The sequence below is a fragment of the Amblyomma mixtum genome, chromosome 7 (assembly GCF_055824585.1).
Source record: "Amblyomma mixtum isolate Tamu chromosome 7, ASM5582458v1, whole genome shotgun sequence".
Taxonomy (NCBI): Eukaryota; Metazoa; Arthropoda; class Arachnida; order Ixodida; family Ixodidae; genus Amblyomma; species Amblyomma mixtum.
In genome coordinates this window covers 23238506-23259246 of record NC_143018.1, presented here as the reverse complement: position 1 = coordinate 23259246, position 20741 = coordinate 23238506, and the positions used below count along the sequence as shown (strand labels likewise).

Here is a 20741-nt window from a genome sequence, read left to right as displayed (position 1 = left end):
GTGACAGTCTTCACTCCTCTAATGTAAGTCAATGTGCGAGGGTTTCCACAAAAGCCGCGGCAGAGTTTCGTGAGACGTACTCGCCGTCTGCTATCCCAGTGTTGCCATACTATTCTCACGAAACTCTGCCCAAAGCCGCTTACCAAGCGGAAAGAAACGTTCCTATGCCCAAAACATAGAATTTTAAAATGTTTTGCTACGTTTCTCAGCAGCACAGCTGGGCTTACGTTTATGTTCGCGAGGAGCTTTCGGTTGCCGCAAAGAAACCATGGCCAATTTCAGCGCAGCAGACTGCGCGTGGCAGCTTATGCAATCGTTCGCCGTGGTTCGCCGTGGTTACTCGTTCGCCGTGCGACCACTCAACTTCTGGCCTGCGGATGCCCGATGGCAAATCTCAGCTCAGACTGAGCGAATTAACAGTGGCACTCGCTCGTGCATTCAAATTAGTGGGCATTTTTTCTTACTGAGATACACGTAATTCAGACGCGGCCAATTCGTCAGTTCGAATGAACCAAAAGCTCGATTCTGGCGAGTTCGAATTTTCGATATTCTAATTTGAGTTCAGCTAATGCAAACAAGGAAAATATTGGATGAAAGTACTGTGAGCATTGAGCTCCACTTACTAACAACCAATTTTGCTTCTTGAAATCAACCAAGCTGTACACTTTCCATATGCAGCTAATGCCTGTTGCTTAAAAGCTTATAAGCTCAAAAGTCATCCAGCAAAATGAAAACGGAAAAAGAACAATTCACAAGGTCAGTTCAAAAGGGGTGCTGAAGTGGAGACAGTACAGGTGTTCAGAGTTAAACATTCATGTTTATTGAATAAAATAAAGAAATAAAACAAAAACAAGTCAGTGATAATGGAGTTGTTTCGGCTTTGTCTCCTGATCAGTGACACGACGCACAAAGATGGCGTCGTGCGGTTTTTTATGAATCTCGCCCTGTTCGCAGAGGAATGAATAGCCAACAGCGAGCCATCATGGCTAAAGGCCAGGGATGCAATGCTCGATGGGTACTTGTGGAACTGACAGAGACGCTTCTTGTTGAAGCCGTCCCAGATGTTCACGTGGCCGTCACTGTCTCCCGCCGCAAATGTGTTGTACAAGTTGTGGAATGCGTTCACAGTTGCGTTCACAGGGTAGATGAGCTCGATGCCATTTCTGTCTTTGGCACGGTGACACTTGAAGGCGTACTTCTTCTGCACTTCGGGGTTTGGATCCAAGTATTCAATAGCCACGCACCCTGTGTAGAACCATACAATCAGCAACTTGATGCAACAAGTGAAGCCAGGACAGACAAGAGGGTCAACCACTGGAAGTACAGTGAGAAGTGCCCTTCCTGTTGTGTTAATTATTCTGACTGCTCTAAGTTCTCTCTCCAGTGGATAGACAACTTGGTCGAAATGAAACAGCCTAATACATCTTGCCACCAGAAAACAAAGTTAGGCAAGTTGATTACTAAGAGGCTTATTATACTTAGCTAGTACAAGCTAAGCGCCCTAATCCAGTGTTTACACAAAAACTCAGTGGCTTAGGCACTTAGCTGACGAGCACCACACCACGGTTTCAATGCTCATATGCATTTAGCTAGGGACAAAAATCTGATGGAGCATTTAAGCCCCGCCTTCAGGGTATGATGTGATAGCGTAAATGGTCCCTTCAGTGGCCTAGGGTTTTCTTGGCATATCACTTCACAGCCATGGAAACTATTCGTTCCTTCGCCATTATGTAAAGCTTAACCTACACTTAAGAATTCCTACGCCATCATGTAACGCTTAACCTGAACTTAAGAATTACTTCGCCATCACGTAATGCTTAACCCACACTTAAGGATACAGTGCAATAGCATTACTGATACCTCTCGCACAAGTAGTCCTTCTCTGTCGCCTAGGTTCTACCTACATGCCCAAGTATGCAATATTGGCCATTCCCTACTTTACATTCATTGAACGGAGGAAGTCCTCCTACCGATCCTGGCACAGTGGAGGAGCGGTTAAGTGATGTGCCACTGCCACAGAAGGTGGCTATGTTTGGAACAGCGGCTGTTTCAAACACAGCCACTGGTGGGGTTTCTGAGATCCAGGTTGTGATAACGTCACAAGGTCACGTGACTTAGTGACAGGAGGGCCACCGGAATTTTTTCTCTTAATGCCGACTACACTGACAGCAGCATTTATGCATTTTAACAATATTTTGTTAAAATGCATGAATGCCAGTACACATTACAAAACTGCCGGTGGTCAAAAGTAACCTGGACCCCGCAGCAGGGCATCCTTCAATGTCCTCTGTCTAGCTTTGGAGCATTAATTGGCAAGTGTTATGTACTTTCCCACGACTTTTCTTTGAATAACAAATAAGGAGATCTGGTGCAAAGCCCACAGTTTGCATTTGTAACGCCTTGATGGATGCACAGTCTTTCTTTCTACTGTGTCAAGCTACAAATTTGCAAAGGACGTCGCCCGACAGTGAAGCAAGAGCATTACGTTTTGCCCCAAAAAATAATTCATTAGTACAAGAAAATGATAGCAGACTGCCAATAAATTTCGACCACCTGGGGTTCTTTAACGTGCACTGACATCGCACAGTACATGGGCCTCTAGAATTTCGCCTCCATCGAAATTCGACCGCCGTGGCCGGGATCGAATCCGCATCTTTCGGGTCAGCAGCCGAGCGCCATGACCACTGATTCACCGCGGCAGCAAAAAAAAAAAAAAAGAGGTGCCGTTTTGGAGCTCTCGGGAATAATTCCGACCACCTGGGGATCTTTAACGTGCTCTGAAATCGCACAGCATATGGGCGCATTTTAAGCATGAAATGCTTTTAGCTCCCGTTGTCGGCAGTGTGGTGACGTCACGCCGAGACCGAGAGCCATCATCCGGGCACTGAAATCCACTCATCCGGGCACTGAAATCCACTCATCCGGGCACTGAATTCCAGTCATCCGGGCACTGAAATCCACTCATCCGGGCACTGAAATCCACTCATCCGGGCACTGAATTCCAGTCATCCGGGCTCTGAAACGAGAACATCCGGGCACCGTACGAGACTTAACGAGATTTAACGAGACTCTCTAAGCCCTCCTCCGCGACCGGCATGCAAGCGCCGGTTGGTCTCCAAACGAGACAAAAAATAACTGCTGCCAGTGCCTTCTCAATGTTTATCAAGATATCAGTGGAGCTGTGGGTTTGATAATGCACGGAATTATAATTTCCGATTTCTAATAACGCGTGCAAAAAGCACATAAATGCCACGTTACACTTCGTTCTCATACGTGATCCGGGGGAGAAGCGCTGCGTTCAAAGGGCAAGGCATCGCGCCGAACGGGTGGTGGCGTTCCTCCCTTCCTTTACGGTGCGGTTCGGGTGTCCACCGAGATGGCAGAGAATTACTGCGCCATTTCCTTTCCTCAAAAAGCCTTGCGTTCAAATGGCAAGGCATCGCGCTGAACGGGTGGTGGCGTTCCTCCCTTCCTGTACGGTGCGGTTCGGGTGTCCACCGAGATGACATTAGGCCCGTAAACATTTCATGCTTACTCTACTCTCGTTTACGGGAGAGGCAGAGATTTTCTGCTTAATTACCCAATTAGCCTAATTAACCCTTCTAGTCAGGCCAAATAAACAAATAAAGCCGAGCAGGAAATTGGTCGAGTTCGGGAATCGAACCGCGGCCTCCGGAGTGCGAGACGAGCTTGCTAACCACTCCGCCATGCCACCTCGATGGTTTGGAATGAACAAAGGCGCGTCTAGTGAATAAAGTGTCTTCGTTCACTCCCATCTTCCTCCCTTCCCGTTACGGCGAGGTTCAGGTGTCCACCGAGGTATGCGAGACAGATGCATTTCCTTTCCTCAACAACCAATTTACCGACGAGCAAGGCGTACAGCCGAACAGACGATGGCGTTCTATGGGCTCCCTGGCAGCGTTGCAAGACGCTGTCGCGTTTCACTCTAAGAGGCGAAGCTTAACATCTTAACACATCAGTGACACAAGCAGCAACACCGCGCTTAACCCCTGAATTTTTTCGACTATTTACGTGCACTGGAGGGGTTGCTGTGCCTGCATGCTTTCGAAAGTGCATGTATTTTCGCCCGCCGCAGCCAGATTTTGTCGAGCTACAGGGACGAAGGTAATCGAGATTGCTCAGGTATCAAAACTGATATGGCTGTTACTAACGGCCGGCTACAAATCGCTAATCGCAACTAGTCGCCTAACTGAAGTAGTTAAAAATTTCATTATTAATAATTAATTAACCAGCTTACTACTTGATCGGTTTTATGGTTTCCGCCAACATTGGTAATACTATGCCGCAAAAGCCATATTTTTACCCCAAAAAGCCTATTCTTGAAAATTTTTGAAAGTGTTAGCTTAAACACCCGGCATATTAGACCACGTATAGTATTAGACTACGTGCTCTAACTGTAACGTCCCGAATGAGCCGGAACAATGCGGCAAGCCTCATACATATTTTATCTCAGCGTATGACGAACCCGCCATGTGACCGTTTATTCACAGCGGCGATTTTGACTTTTTGCTAACCAGGCGCGTTTACACACCTACGCTTTAATACACAAACTGCTGAAACAAAAATATGCGCAACAGTCCTGTGCATCACGTGATTATGAAAGAATTACGGAGAGCCCCCTTCGACTACTCGGAACCTCTACGTATAGGGGTTTTAAGTACCGGAGACTATATTTCGGGGTGCCAACAACACCGCAGCGACAGCGCCTGAAGTGTTCAAAAATTATTGAATGGCCATGGCGGCCGGAGTAATGTATTGACGCTCTGATGGAGCTCTATAAGGATATAAAGAAATACTGAGAGGAAAAGCCTGAAACAAATCGATCCTTTCTTCCTATCGCTCATTTCTTTCTTTCCCCTATTACGGTCCTTTCCCAGTCCCTTTACTCACGCTAGCCGCAGCTCATGTGCTTCAGGATTCGACGGTAGATGCCGCGACTAACAACATCTTTTCCTTCTATTTGCATTTCGCCTCCATCAAAACGCGGCCGCCGTGCGGCTGGATTTGAACCCGGATACTCGGCTCAGCGCCGAGCACGCTCACCACTCATCCAGGACTTTAATTCTGCTATTCAAATGCGCCTCGTGAGGGCAGCAGTAAACGTTCATCGTGTAGTCAAATTAATTTTAACAACTTTTAATATTACCCTCTCGGGGCACTAATTAACGAGTGTTTCTATTTCGTAGTCGCTGCCGAAGCACCCAGCTCGACTGTTGGAAGCTAGCTCAGCCTGCTTTTCTTTAATGCGTTAGCATTAAAACAGTGCTGCGAACAAAAACCTGTCTGTCGGCTTGTGCACGGTGTCAGTGAAAAAGGAGAGTAGGCGGCGCACGCAGCGCGCTGCAATTAAGCTGCAATGCAGCCTCGCATGATGTCGGTCGGCTCACGCGGCTCTTCCGTGGCGTTCGGCGCTCGGGCACCGACGGACACGTGTCGCGCGTTCCAAGAGTCCCGTAGTGTTTTGTGCGCAAAACTAATGCTATTGCGTTACTGTTACACGAATCCCATTGATCGCACTTCGTTCATTTTAATTAGGTGGAATTACAATGAAACATGGGATACATTCCAGTAGTGGTTTGGTTTATGGGGATTTAACGTCCCAAAGCGACTCAGGCTATGAGAGATGCCGTAGTGAAGGGCACCGGAAATTTCGACCACCGGGGTTCTTTAACGTGCACTGACATCGCACAGTACACGAGTCTCTAGAATTTCTCCCACAAAGAAATTCAACCGCCGCGGCCGGGATCGAACCGGCGTCTTTCGGGGCAGCAGCCGAGCGCCATAACCACTGAGCCACCGCGGCGGCTCGAGTAGTGCAGCAGGGGGCACGGGGATCAGTGGAGGAAAAGGGAGAGGGGGCCTAGATGCGCATTAGCCCAGGGCCCCCACTTTTCTTAATCCGGCCCTGCCCGGTGTTCACCAACGAGTATCAAGATCTGACAGCTCTAAGGAGTGCTTGAATTTGCTCTTGACCTACTCCCGCGGGGCTCTAACAGCGCATCGAGAACATGGAGCTTACCAGTCCGCGGGTGACGATGTATGTAGGAAGCCAGAGGATGGGCACCGTCATGAGGATCTCAATCTACACCTGCAGGGTGGGCGGGCTCGCCGAGAACACCAGCAGGTCCACCGCGGTGGCCACCAGGGCACCGATCACGCCTGCGTCATTCACGGCACCATGAAGGATAATTTTACCCGGCTCCCCACGAGTAAGCCTGGAGTGTTATTGCGATGGCAATAAAAGTGTCATCGGGGAAAAAAAAATTGTGCCATCGGTCATAAAATTATACCGCTGGCCGCAGGAAAACGACGTCACCAGAGCGAATAATTCCCGTTGGCTGGGGGAAATGACGTCACCAGACCTGGTCATTCTCGTTAGCTGGTGGTAAGAGACCTCACCAGACCGGGTCATTGGCTGAAGGAAGGTGACGTCACCACACCTGATAATTCCCATTGGCTGGAGGGCAGGGACATCACTAGACCGGAAGTGACGTCACATCCCTAAATATATCAACAGCTTGGTTTGGTTTATTGGGGTTTAACGTCCCAAAGCAACTCAGGCTATGAGGGAGGCCGTAGTGAAGGGCTCCGGAAATTTCGACCACCTGGGGTTCTTTAACGTGCACTGACATCGCACAGCACACGGGCCTCTGGTATTTAGCCTCCATCGAAATTCAATCCCCGTGGCCGGAATCGAACAAGCGTCTTGGGTCAGCAGCCGAACACCATAACCGCTGAGCCACCGCGGCGGCCCTCAACAGCTTCTAATGCTATCGAATTAAAAGTCAATGTAATTAGGTGTTCCTGTGCATTTTTTGCCTTCGTGACAACATCTGACTGTGCGAGTATATAAACGGAAGTGCGGGGTGTCGAGTGCTATCACTTCACCGTAACGGACCACCCACATTACTTTTGCGGCGAATACTGCAAACTTATTATTCTATACCTCAAAGTCTTGCTAATGATTTCGCCGTTAGATTATTTCGCACGCACTAAATTTCGCGAACCGAAAATGCAGGTCTCTATAAGGCAGGTCTCTCTATAAGAGGAAGGAGCGCACAGAAGGGCACGTAAACCCCAAGTACATGGACTGTAGTAAGTGCCCGTGGTGTCCATGCGTTACCGTTTTAATGTAGAGTTGTCAACGGAGTACCGTGATCTAAGGGTATACCTCCATTCTTAATCAACTTAAACGTTGGAATTTATTTCTCAGCAGGCTACAATAGGAAAGAAATAGTCGAAGTACTGTGGCCATCGCCTACGTGCACAACGCTCTCGCCATCTATTTAGAGCTGAGGAATGCCGGTAAGGTTTCTTCGAAGTTGAGCCTTTGGATGATGAGCTTTATAATGTATACTTTCAACCAACGTTTGGGGATGGAACTAGGCCGTTAATTCTGCCCAGAAATTCTCCCCTACAAAAGTAGGATTTTCATGGGCCTGCCTATGGGTAAGAACTATCCTGCCTATGGGTGAGAACTATTCAGCAGCCTATAAACTTCTCTCTGGAGCACCGGCCAATGGCAATTACCCGTGCATTTACGGAAGAGCTATAACAAACCGCCGTCCTGAAGATCGCTAGCCTAACCACCAGCGTCCATCCTGCACCCCGATTAGAAAGGTTATAAAGCTGGGCAAGTTGGTCAATTCACTGTGATATACAACGAGACAAGCCAGGAATAGAAAGGAAAAAAAAAATGACCACATGGTACTTCCGCTGTGACGTTTCCTATTCACTGCACCTGTGGTTTATCGCACCGCATCTCATATGAACGGCGGTCCTTGCGCAAGATTTCATCAACGTTGATAAACCCAGCTGCACATTACCCGTCACGGACGGTTTCCCTAAGGCGGGACCGAGAGTTGAAAGCGGTTTGAATGCGTGCGCACTTCGTAGTCCAGCTCCAGATTTAGGTCAATTACGGCCGCTCAGTGCAGATCGACCTGAGTTATACCCCCGTGACGTACAGTGCTTCCAGCCCGAATGCAAATATGGCAAGAGGTTGAAAACAAGAGCAAGAAGTGGGCTTGGGCAGGGCATGTAATGCGAAGGGAAGACAACCGCTGGTCCTTAAGGGTAACGGAGTGGATTCCAAGAGAAGGCAAACGTAGCAGGGGGCGGCAGAAAGTTAGGTGGGTCGGTGAGATAAAAAAGTTTGCGGGAATATGGTGGCCGCGGCTAGCGCAGGACAGGGTTATTGGAGAGACATGGGAGGGGCTTTTGCCCTGCAGTGGGCGTAGTCAGGCTGATGATGATGATGGTGGTGATGCTGTACACTTAGAGCAACGCCCAGTTAGTCCAGATCCGAGAAAGATGGCTGCTAGGGAAAGCGACCAGTCTTGTAGATGGCGACGTGGACTGCTGGCTCGTGCGGCATGGAACCATGAGTTGGTTGGACGGCCTCAAACAAAATGGCACATACCCACTACGGGGGAGTGGCCAAGGCACAGAAAAAAAATGAGCGCAGCCGCGAGCATGGCTTCTCGTCTTCCTCTTCTTAATCAGAAGTAGGGGGCCAATCTACAGAAAAACAGCAATCTTTGTTTGGCTCTAACCACCTCTTTAATTTACGACAGTAGGATTTTTTTTCCTCTGCGCAAACATCATTGGGGCCGCATTTGGTCGAGGCATTATGTCGCGACAGAAAACTTATTCCACTGCAGCGAAAACGATCACGCATGCGGCAAGCGCGAGCTTTCGTCTTCACGGTCTGTCCTCCTTGGTGTTCGGTCCACAATCTGGAAGGGGTCGAAGATGCAGGACCGTAACTTGGTGAGCGTGAAAAATTAACGTGCATTTTAGCCCCTCGCATAGCTGCCGTGATTAAACAGGACAAAAGAAGAGACGCGTTTCGACCCCTTTCCCAAACGTGAACCCCAGAGATCTCCGCGAACTCCAACGAACGAGCGGGGCTGACTTCTCGACATCTGCAACCATCGAAATACCAGACCCCTTACAGCGGCGCTTAGCTACAACCAGTCGCTGTGCGATCTTATTGCGGAAGTTCCCGCGCATTTTCTTTTCTCAGGAGTCTAACCTTACATTCGATTAGCTATCCCAAAACGAGTGGGGTTCTTTAACGTGCACTGACATTACCGCAGGTGGTCGAAATTTCCGGAGCCCTTCACTACGGCGTCCCTAATAGCCTGAGTCGCTTTGGGACGTTAAACGCCATAAACCAAACCAAACCAAAACGAGTGGTCGCACAAGACCCACCGGTGGCAGCACCTGCCATGGCAGGGCAGTGAAATAAAAGGTAGTGGAAACGTAGTTGTTGCAGCCTTTTTTTTAACCCTTAGTACCTGTGTACTATGTTCCTATACGACCTTGTTCCTACCTCAAAAGAAAATTAAGTAGTAACAAGGTAGAGACTTCTGCTGTTACTACGTTTTTTGGCAGTCATTACACTTGTAATACCTCATTATAACCCTGGTAGTATCCATTACTACGTTGATCTGGAAATAGATGATAGGAATATGCACACGTATGTACACTAACATTCCTGGTGAGATTGCTACTCAGTGCCCCATGTTTTTATATAATGAAAAGGGTTTCCTGAATGGCAGCAAATCTAACAATCTAGCAAATGTTACTGCAGGTAGTTACAGTTGCTACCTCTCCAGAGGTAGTAAATGTTACTACCTTCCAGTTACTACGCACAGTTACTACATAGGTAGTCATATATGTGACGGTTGTTGCTAGCCCAAAATGTAGTAACCTCAACTACCTTTTTTTTTTTAGAGTGTGGCGCATCGCTTAACCGTTGCACCACTGCACCAGGAGTGGTGAAAATCCAGAGTGACCAATTCCGCATATACGGGCATTCACTCATTAACGCTGTCGCATCATACCCTTAAAGGGATACTGAGGCGGTTTTCGAATCGGCTAACCTTCTAGGCTTTTGAAGTAGTGTCATTTCTGATCACGTCTGTGAAATTATTTTTTCGATTTTGGCTAAAACAGTGGCGCAATCACCAATTAAAACGCGATGTTTAAATTTACCGCGCCCCGCGCGAGCGCAGGAGAGGGGAACAGCGGAGAGGGAAACCTCGTCCATGTCGGCCTGCGTGACGTCATGTTGAGGAGCCGGGGATGCTTCGGCGCACCCGAGCGCGCTTTCAGCGCGCGTTGTTTCTCGTGCTGCATGCGTTGTTCCTCGTACTACGTGCGTTGCGAAGTACAAAGCGTGTCAGCCGACCTTGAGAATCAGATTCAGCAGGTGCTACTCTGCGTTCGTGTCCACGAACAACTACGACCGCGACTGTGTCGTCTTCCACTGTTTTCCGCAAGACCACAAGCTCGCAGCGCAACCGCTCGCTGCTGTGACGAAGAGTTCAAGCCGACTAAAGCAAGCTTACTCTGCTCGAAACACTTTCGTAAGAGCGGCTACAGGCAGAGCGTGTCCTAGTGTGATTTCTGGAGATTTCTGTCGAAAAGGCGCGGCTGAACCATGACACAGTTCCATCGATTTCCTCGCGCATAAGAGGCGTGTCACCATTCTGAAGAAGCGCCTCTTTTAAAAGTAGAAACATGCTCACTTAGCCCCTGAAGAAACCATATAGAGGCTTAAGCATGTGTCGCTCCCTCAGCTTAGGTGCGGCCAGACCACCTGAGACGTGCTCAGCAAGGCTCGGTTAGTGATTTTATACTCGGTTCGACGTGTCCAAGCAAGCAAGCAAGCAAGCAAGCAAGCAAGCAAGCAAGCAAGCAAGCAAGCAAGCAAGCAAGCAAGCAGAGCAAATCACAATAAAGCAAAGCAAGCAAGCATCGAAGCTCTTCATATGCGGCATCTCGTTTAATCCTAGCTAAGCAATTAAAATGAAAGCGTTCGACGTTGATTTCGGATGCAAATTTATGAGAGAAATGAATGCCAACCGAGTTTTTGCAAAAAAAGCACCGCAACCTTACTCGGTTTCTTCATCAAGTTGTGGCAGCGGTTGAGTTGCCGCTAGCTTGGCTTTTAAACACACATATAGTTGGCAACTACTTCACTAAACCTAAACTGCAAATCTAGGAAGGGCGAACGTTTCCGAGGCAGCGATTAATATTTTCTGGCATCTGCTGAACGCGCCAGGAGTGAAGCGTATTTGTGCGCGTATTTGGCTTGGTTTCCAGCGCACCATGATTGCGTCACTATCTTGTGGTCGCATGCCTCGCAGTGCTTGGCCACTGCGCTTCGCTAATTTTGACACCAACTTTGTGCTCCTTCATCGTTCACTTGAAATACTTTCTTGCCCCAACCTGCAACGCCGGGTACTGAGAACAGGATTTACACAGTGCTTTGGGCCTTTTCTTTAGGATGACGCTCTTCCGGGCGAGCCAGGAGGCGTCCGGTGGTGGTAATTGACTTGAGTATTGTTCGCACCCCTTCCTTTCCGAGAGAGAGAGAGAGAGATAACTTTTATTTTTCAGCTCAAGTCCGAGCCTTCTTATCTGCCCGTTTGGTGGGCGTTATTTATCGGCGGTGGCGGAGTGGGGCCACGTGTCCCTTGGATGCGTCGGATGTGGGCGGCGAGGAGCGGCCAGAGGGTGGGCTGCAGAGAGGTTGGTGGAGCGGTCCATCGGGCCCACGTGAGGTGAAAGGGGGGAGGCAAGGTATGCGAGGAAGGTATGGTGGGAGAGTTAGTGGCGCGGGGGCATAACAAATATGTATGAATGTTTGAGGGGTGCTCTCCGCACACGAGACAGGCGGGTTTGCCCGGTTTATGAAGGATGTAGTGGGAATACAGTTCGCAGGGAAGGGAGTTAGTCTGTGCCTGTCGAATTAGAGTGGCGTCAGCACGGCAAAGGAAATGGGAGGGTGACGGAAGGGTTCGTCGCATGTGGCGCAAATTGCGAAGGTGTTCGCGGCGGTCCTGTCGGTGTGTAGCGCGGTCTGCCTTTGGATTATAATGGGCTGGCCAGGCAGTCGGAGGGCCCGGTGGTATTTTTTCACGGGCCAGAGCATGAGCAAGCTCATTCTCCGGTATACCTTGATGACCAGGAATCCAGTCAAGGCGGATATGGAGCGTAGGGTGGGCTGTTAGGTATTGCAGCAAAGTGTCTAGGATATGGGGAGGGAGTTTTTGAGATTCGAATGAGCGTATGGCAGCCTGAGAGTCTGCACGTATGGTGATGGTGGAGGAAAGGTGGTCGTGAAGCGTAATCGCCTCTGCTACGGCCAGCGTTTCTGCGTCGGTTGAGGAGGGCACTCCTGTGTGGAGATGCGTGGAGGTGCTTCGAGGGCCGACTACTGCAGTAACTACTTGGTGCTCGAGGATATGGGCATCGGTATAGTAAGTGTCGTGGCCCAGTGCGGGTAAATGGTTCGCCAGTGCTTCACGCCGCCCGGGATTTATCGTTGGAGACATGTGGCGTGGAATGGGTTTTACAGTAAGACGCGGGAGGCTTTTCCACGGGGGAGCAGATGGTTGAAGCGAGGGTAGTTGGGAAATGGTGTGTCCGAAAAGGCTGAGGAGGTCTCTGCCTTGCTCGGAGGTAGAGAGACGGTGTGTATCTGGGCTCGGTGGTGTGCTGCTGCGCGTTCTTCGAGGCAGTTTAAAATGGCGGCGTCTGCGATCAGAGCATTTGCGGCGTAGATGGGAACTCCCATGGCTAATCGAGTGAAGCGACGCAGAGACGCTTCCAGTTTGCTTACTTGAGAGGATGTGAGGCGTTGATAGGGGTAGGCGTACATGACCCTCGACTAAACGAGTGCTTCTATAACTCGACGGAGTTCGTGTTCTCTGAGTCCATGCTTTTGACGAGATATACGGGACAGCATGTGGCGAATTTGGTCCAGTTGTTGCAGGAGTTGGCTAAGCCACACGTTGCACTTGCCATCTTGTTGAAAAGTGAAGCCAAGGATCTTGATGTGGCTCCGTCGGGGAATAGGGGATTGCGCGAGAGAGAGTTGAATGAGTTCGCGGTAGGAAGAAGCGGTTTTTTGAGGAGCGTTAGAAACCACGATGTATTCCGACTTTTCGGCGGAACAACTCATACCTATGCGGCGTGCATGCTCCTGAACGACGTCGAGGCCTTGCTGCAAAGTGGATTCTAGTTCCCCGGCGTTTCCTGTGGTAGACTAGAGAGAGATATCATCCGCATATATAGCGTGGCGTAGGCAGGAATTTCAGCGAGTTTTCGGGGCAGTTCTTTCATTGCCAAGTTGAAAAGCATAGATGAAAGAATGGATCCCTGTGGTGTACCTGCGGTGAGGGGAAAGGGGGCGGAAGGTGTGCCGTCGGGGCCAATGATTCGGAGTGTCCTGTCTGTAAGAAAGTCTTTGATGTAGTTGAACATGCGGACCCCAGGCAGAGTGTCTGCCAGGTTGGTGAGAATTGCGGAGTGGGCGACATTATCAAAAGCCTTTTTGATATCCACGCCGGTCAAAACTCGAAGCTGTGCGCTGCTTGGGAAGGCGTACAAATCCTCTTAGATTTGCCGTCCAATGTCTTGTGTGCATACGTGGGCGCGGAATCCGACCATAGTGGGAGCAAGACAGCGATTGGTATGCAGGTGCCATTCGAGGCGGGTAAGGGTCATCTTCTCCATCAGCTTCCCTAGGCAAGAAGTCATGGATATAGGTCGGAGGTTAGTGATGAGCGCAGAGGATTTTCCTGGTTTCGGAATCATAATTACGTGTGCCTCTTTCCACGCAGCGGGAATTTTCCCGGAGCGCCAAACAGTATTAATGATCTGAATAAGTTCGTCTAGTTTTGAATCGGGGAGGTTACGGAGTATACCATAGGTAATTTTATCTGGGCCGGGTGCTGTGTTTCGCTTAAGGGAGCGTAGAGCAGCCTGAAGTTCGGCGAATGTGAAGTCAGAATTCATTCCTTGCTCGTCTGCTTCTTCTTCGGTGTAAGGGTATGACGGGGAGCTGGCAGGAGAAGTAGAGGATGGGTAAAATTGATTTCGGATTTGCTCAGCCAGCTCTTCTTGTGAGACGGAGAGGGCCAACTGTAGCTTTTGAAGTGTGTTACGAGGTTTACCCTGTCCAAGTAGAGTGCGCATAATGTGCCAGACTTTTGGAGTGTGGAGTCTCTCGACCATGTCATTGCAGAGCTGAAGCCAGTTGTTCGTGGCTAGTTGGTCAGCGTATTCTTGGGCTGCTTGCGTTAGTTCAGCAAGTTTTCTTTTCAGTGCGTGGCTAGACCTACAGTTGCGCCAAGCTTTTATGGCCCGGCGACGTTGTTTCCATAGCCCAAGTAGGTGTGTGTCAATGTATGGATAGTCGGGAGATCGGTGGATATGTTTGGTGTGTTGGGAGACGGTCTCCATAATGGCGCTACACCATTTTTCGGGGTCCTCGAGTGAGACTGATAAGGAGTCGAGGGCCGGCCGAGCCTTTGGCCAGTCTACGAGCATAGTGGGAGGTAGATGTGTTCCGGGTGGTCTGGAGGGTCGCTGGGACGTGAGCGTTATCTGAAGAATACAGTGATCACTCCCCATCGTGTCACCCGCATTACTCCAAGAAGCGCGGAAATCGCTGCGAATCCAAGCAAGGTCGGGGTTTGTGTCGGATTGTGCTCCACATCCTAGACGTGTAGGCATGAACGTGTCATTCAGGAGGGTGAGGTGATGAATACTGGCGAAGCGGTCGAGTTTTCGTCCGGAGGCTGAAGTACGGTCGTATCCCCATGCAGGGTGTGGGCAGTTGAAGTCACCAAGAAGGACGAAAGTAGTAGGGACATTAGAGGCAGGGAGGGCCGTATGCAAAGGTGGGATGCTGGTTTTAGAGTCGGAGGGAGTCCAGTAGCAGTTTAAAATTGTGATGCGGTGACCCTGATAGGTGGAGTGTGTCAGGACATGCTCTTTCGTCCCGGAGTTGAGGTGGGATGTATCTTCCTGAATGGTGGGTATCGTGCGCCGTATGTATGTAACCGTCAAAGTCGGCGGAGGAGGGGGCGTTTGATGTCCTTTTCTCTTCATGACTATACTTGGTTGAGTAAAATGGTCGTAACCTGGAAGAGAAAAGGCACCGTGCGTTTCTTGCAGTGCGATGACGTCTGGGTTAACGCCAGTAATCCGCATGTGTTGCAAGAGGGCATTTTTCTTGCGACGAAAACCGCGGCAGTTCCACTGCCAAATAATTAGAGGGTTTTGGGGTGGAGATGTGTGTCGCATGATATCACTCATCATGCGGGTCTTCCTCCATGGTGTCGAGGTTAGGCACAGGAGGGGCGCTTGCGCGCTTTCGAGGGGGAGCATTGGAGTCTGTGTCGGGAGAGCATGGGGCAGAGGACGCGAGGGAGAGGAGATGGTGCTCTAGTTGCTCGACGCGAGCCGTCAGTTGTTGTAAGTCCAATAGGACGGGAGCAAGGGATTGCTGTATGAGAGCAATAGCGTTGTCGGTAGGGAGGGGTGAAAGTGGAGTAGGTGTGGAGGGACGTGAGTAAAACCGGTGTTGGAAGGACGGGGGAGGGGGTGCGATGGATGTGGGAGATGGACCGCTCACCTGGTGACTTGGTGGAGTCTGTGACTGCATCACGGAAGCTTGCGGTTTAGTAGAGGAGGTGGAGGTGCTGGTTGCCGCACCAGCAGTGGTGGACGGTGGCCGCTTGGCAGAGGGCTTGGTTCGAGATTGACTTCTTTGCGCGGTCTCGTGCCCCGGGCTGTTGCTGCTGCTGTTGCTGCTGCTGTTGCTGCTGCAGGTTAGCTGAAGGGCCTCGTAGCGGTTCGAGGTAGGCAGGGGCGGCCAGATGGTCGCGTCGGCTTTAGGGGGTGGAGGGGCGGCGCGGGCGCGATGGCGTCGTTGGGCGCGGTGCCACTTTAGGACTGCAGCGTCGGCGTCTTTCCTTGCGGGGCACTCAGGATGAGACGGTGTGTGGTCGCCCTTGCAGTTCCAGCAGTGTGGTTCACATTCATGTGGGGTAGTCGTTGGGTCTTGGTCAGGAGGAAACGGTTGGCTGCAAATCGAGCACCGAGCAAGGCTAGGCTTGTTAGGACCGACGTCGGCACGGTGCCCTATGGCGTGACAATGCGTGCATTGTTTGCTGTGGGGCTTTTGCGGGTAGACGCGGTACACTCCGCTGTAGAAGACGGCATAGCGTGGTAGACGGGGCCCTTCGACGGTGAGCAGAAGTGTGTTGGTACGACCGAGACGGCGGGCGCTTAGTAGTCGGGTGCCGTCAACACGAAGGTTAGCGGCAAAGTCGTCTTCGGTAAAGTCCATGGTTATGCCGTGTATAACACCACGGGCGTTAAGGGGGTCGTTAGCTACGTACGAGGTGACTTCGTACTGGGTGTTGTTCAGTGAAACTTGCTTGAGTTGGAGCAGCTTGTCAGCAGCGGCTGGGCGGTGGGTATCGATGGCCAGGATGTTTTGCGAGGTGCGGAGTTTGATGTAGGTATTGTCACGTTCAGTCTTGGTTAGGCGGGCGGAATCCATGACGGACCGACAGAGCACAGGGAATAAAGTGTTGCCGAGGTTGAGGTGGTTCGCAAATTTCATGACGATCGTGGCTGCGGTGGCTTGCCGGGGCGCCGCGGGAGCACAGTGCTTGTGATTCAGCGCCTGGGCTGCTGACTGGCTAGGCGAGCTCCCCGCCGTTCCGGCTGCGAGCATGCTGGCGAGCGCGGGGGGCGTTGCCCCGGCGGTGCAGATGCAGGCTTGGCTTAGCGCGCCCGGCGTGGGCGGCCAGCCAGATGCTGATGTGCCAGAAAACGGCGCAGAACGCTTGGAATTTTGATTACCAGGCGTACAGGCGATGAAGTAGCACTCCTATAGACCGGTTGGTGGCGATCCGAGGTCAGGAACCTGGACGTAGACGTGATTTTGCTGGAGCTCGGTGTGCGCACAGCCGATCACGGTGGCGCTGGTGGCGCCCTCCCTCCTTTCCGAGAATACGAGCCGATGTTGTGCTGGCACCTTTTACGCATGGTCTGTATCGCGTCTTTGACGCTGGCGTATGCTTGTGCTAGGCATAGAATTTTTTGCTTGTGTCTTTTTTGGTTTCAGGCGATACGTGGAATGAGCAAACTGTAGTATCCTTTTCTTCGGTGGTCAGTAAAAAAAAATAGTCGCCGTATTCGCTGTTACAACGACACGGAAAGCTGCGATCTGCCCCCAACGCAGCGCCAGATCCGCATCGGCAGCTTCTCCAGTCCTCAAAGTGACGTCACGACCTCTCTTGACCAATCACGGGCGGCGGCGCGCCGCGCGGCGTGCCCCGCGGCACAGGCCGCATATTTCGGCTAAAAAAGGCAATTCGCGCTTGTTTTTGCCTTATTTGGATGCGATATTCCAGCATACAGTATGGAAAACTATAGGATGCCGCTGCCAGCCCGATTTTCAGAAAAAGTGCTTCAGTCTCCCTTTAAGGCGGACTTTAAGCGTGTCCCTTCAAATGTTTTAAAACGTTCCGTTTTGTCCATTGCCTTTCCGCGGGTTTCCAACCCACAGAAACGCGGGTACGGCGGAGCGGACGGCGGTGGCCCCAGCGCCGAAAATTCTCCGTGGAACTCCGTAGTCCAGAATTCGGGCACCTCGCTCGTGCAGCAGCGCCAGCAACAGCTGCAGCAGCAACAGCTACAGCAGCAGCAGCAGCAGCAGCAGAAAGGCCCGTCGTCGTCGAGTGGTGTCCAATCGGGCGGCAGCGGTCCGTTGCCGGTGGAGGTGGAAGAGGAACGCCCACAACAGGTGGTGGAGGGCGTGTCCAGCCGGCTGCTTCCTCTGCTCATGGCTGCTGGCCTGGTAGGCGGAGCAGCACTTGGGTTCGCCATCCGCGCCACAGACAACCCCTGGACCAGCCGACAGATCATGTACGTCGGCTTCCCCGGTGAGCGATAATTCGACGCTATCTAATGTTTACCACCAACTGCACTATCAAATGCTTATCACCAGCAGCACGATCAAGTGCTGCTGGCCAGCCGAATTATTTCATTTCATTTATTTGGACACGCTTGCAACCAAATCGAGGGGGCCCAGGTTATAGCTGCTATTTCGCATTGCAGTGAGGAAACCCTAGACCCTCTTACATATGAAATGCTGTGCTATGGAAAGTGGCATGATCAAGTACCATTGGCAGCGTCATTGTCGAATGCTGTTCACCGCGCAAATGACTGATCCTATTACCACTTTTAAATGTTACTGACAGCGACGCCAGAAATCTTTGGCGTTAAATTCCACGTAAGCAGCCCAAATGCTCCCTAGCTAAGGTGTGGTCAGGCTCCGCAATCACACAGCCTGCAAAACATCTTTCGACTGAAGCACACTTGTACAAAACATATCCAACATTCTTGGACCAAAATATTGAAAATTGAAATACTGTTAAGGAAATATTGAAGGTAATGGTCCATGTTTCTGATATGTAGCAAAAACTTACTTTAAAGTGTTTCCATCGATCGCATTGAACAGTTGAGACTGCCATATAGAAAAACATTGAGGAGCGCTTTGATGATAGCAAAAATGTTAATAGAAAAAAATTTAAGACTACCGTAGGGAGATATACGGATGTATTGATTGTTATAGAAAAACCTTACATTATATGAAAAAAAAAATGCGTTCATAAAAAGTTTCCCGCTCAAACATTCTCTTGTCCAGGATTGTTGGGTATGCAACGAAAGAAAGCACTGGGCCTCCTGCTGAAGTGGGTTGTTCCGTAACAGCCAATAGGAAGAGAAATTACAAGTGTTTAAAGGTCGACAAGGTATACATGACGGCTTTCTGTCGGTGCTTTTCGTGCGCTGAGAATTGATCGACTCTTTCATGTGAAAAAACAAATAAACCTGTACCGTGAAAAAGTGCGGCCATCTGACGCCCGAATTCATTCAACGACAATAGCGGTTTGTGTAGGCGGAAAATATACGGCTGCACTCCATCATATGAAGGAGGGAAGGTGATAGCATTGGTGTGGAAAGAACGAGAGCAGAACTGAATACTTACCAAAACACGGTCGACTATTTGTGTAGCCTTTGCCAGTCAATATAAAACTCAAGAGGTTTGCTTATAATCCATTTGCTGCGGCTCTCTAGCTGTCCTGAACGTGTGCAAGCCTCGGAGTAGTGACGACGAAACTCCCTTTCATTCGAGTGGTTCCCAATGCTGACGGTGCAAAATGAGCCAGGTGTGCGTGGCTTAGAACCGATCCCCATAGGATGTATGTTTATTTTTATAATGTATTGCTTTCCACCATGTTAGTGCTACGGGGCACCAAACAATTTATTACCCAGTAAAAAATAGTTCAGTTCACACTAGTGCACTGCACGGGTTCGGGCCGGCCCGAAAGCCCGGGCCCGGCCCGGCCCGCGGGCCGGGTCGGGCCGGGACATGATCTGTTTTGCCGGGCCGGGCTCGGGCTTACAGCTGCGTACCCGAGTCGAGCTTGGGTCCGTACAGAAACGGCTGGTGTCCGACTATTCATTCACTATTGCAGAGTGAAGTACACAACTGCGGCATTGGAGTAGCGACACGGATGAGCAATGGGTTATAGGACGCGCTGAGAAAAAAACTAAGCTTTATTCATCAATTGACATATTTATTTCTTTATGTCCACGCCGCGGTGGCTTAGTGGTCAAGGCGCTTGATTACTGAGCCAGGGAACCTGGGTTTGCTCCTAGCCTCGGCGGCCGCATTTCTATTTAGGCGGCAGGCATGACAGCTATGTACTTTGTAGTGTCATTGCTCGTTGTAGAAACCCAGGTGGTCGAAATGATCCGGAGCCCTCCGCTTCGGTGTCTCTCACAGCCTGACTCCCCTTGGGCCCTTCAGCCACAAAAACATAACTTTTATTTTCCAGCTATATTTTTCTCGGGTGAGAAAACTCGCAAACTAAAGCGCGCTTGGTTTTCTTTTTGATCAGCTGACCGCAACGTCTCCACATGAAACAGCCACGAAAGCTCGCGTGAGTTTGTAAATCTCATCTCATAACCACATATATCCCTCTTCGCCTCTTCAGCCTGGTTGTCATGACAAGTCTTTTGCCCTGTAAGTTATCACATGGTTCGCGCGTTATGTTCTGCTCCACCAGTAAGAATAAAATTCACCCGGTCTTAATTGGCCGTTGATCGTTCATCATCCCAAAACATACCTATACACTATTAGAAATGCATTCGGGAAGAACATACTAGTTTAGGACGCTCATAGTCTTCAAAACATACACCATGAAATACTCAAGCCTTTTAGCTGTTCGTTTCTGCTGAAAGGCGACCAGTTCGGCTATGAATTCAACCTCTGAGATCGCGTTCACTAAAAAAATGACATCCCACTGCTTGCTAGGCAGCTTTAATGTTTATACTTCCAGGCGGCAATATATAATTGATTAAAATCATGGGGGAATGCGAAGTAGTCTATTGCGCCCGTATGCAGCCCTTTTTATTTGGCTCTCGGAACTTTGCGCACTTTCACGAGATCACTGTCCAAAAGACGGGCCTGGCGAGAGCTACTCTTAATCACTTCCTTCAGGGTTAAAAAGAACCAACTTTCTGCAAGCCAAACTGTGGTTTCAGAACCTTTGCCGACCAGTTTCTTATCGGTCTAGTAGCAGTCTACTTGCTCAGTGGGAGCAAACGGGCCGGGCCGGGCCCGGGCTGGGCTTCACTTCGGGATTCACGGGCCGGGCCGGGCTCGCTAGGGCGATAATTTAGTGGGCCTGGGCCGGGCCCGGGCTTCAAGCCACGGGCCTGGGCCGGGCTCGGGCTTCAGGTCTCGGGCCCGGGCCGGGCTTGGGCCTCAGACTGAGGCCCGTGCAGTGCTCTAGTTCACACCACCACTGGCTAACACCGGTCAACGAACTACT

The 20741-nt window shown here is 50.5% G+C and overlaps 1 pseudogene; it reads right to left on the bottom strand.

Annotated features, from left to right (window-relative positions):
- Positions 1-797: 797 nt before the first annotated feature.
- LOC149335274 (mitotic checkpoint protein BUB3 pseudogene) lies at positions 798-4493 on the bottom strand (annotated as a pseudogene).
- Between the last annotated feature and the right edge of the window lie 16248 nt (positions 4494-20741).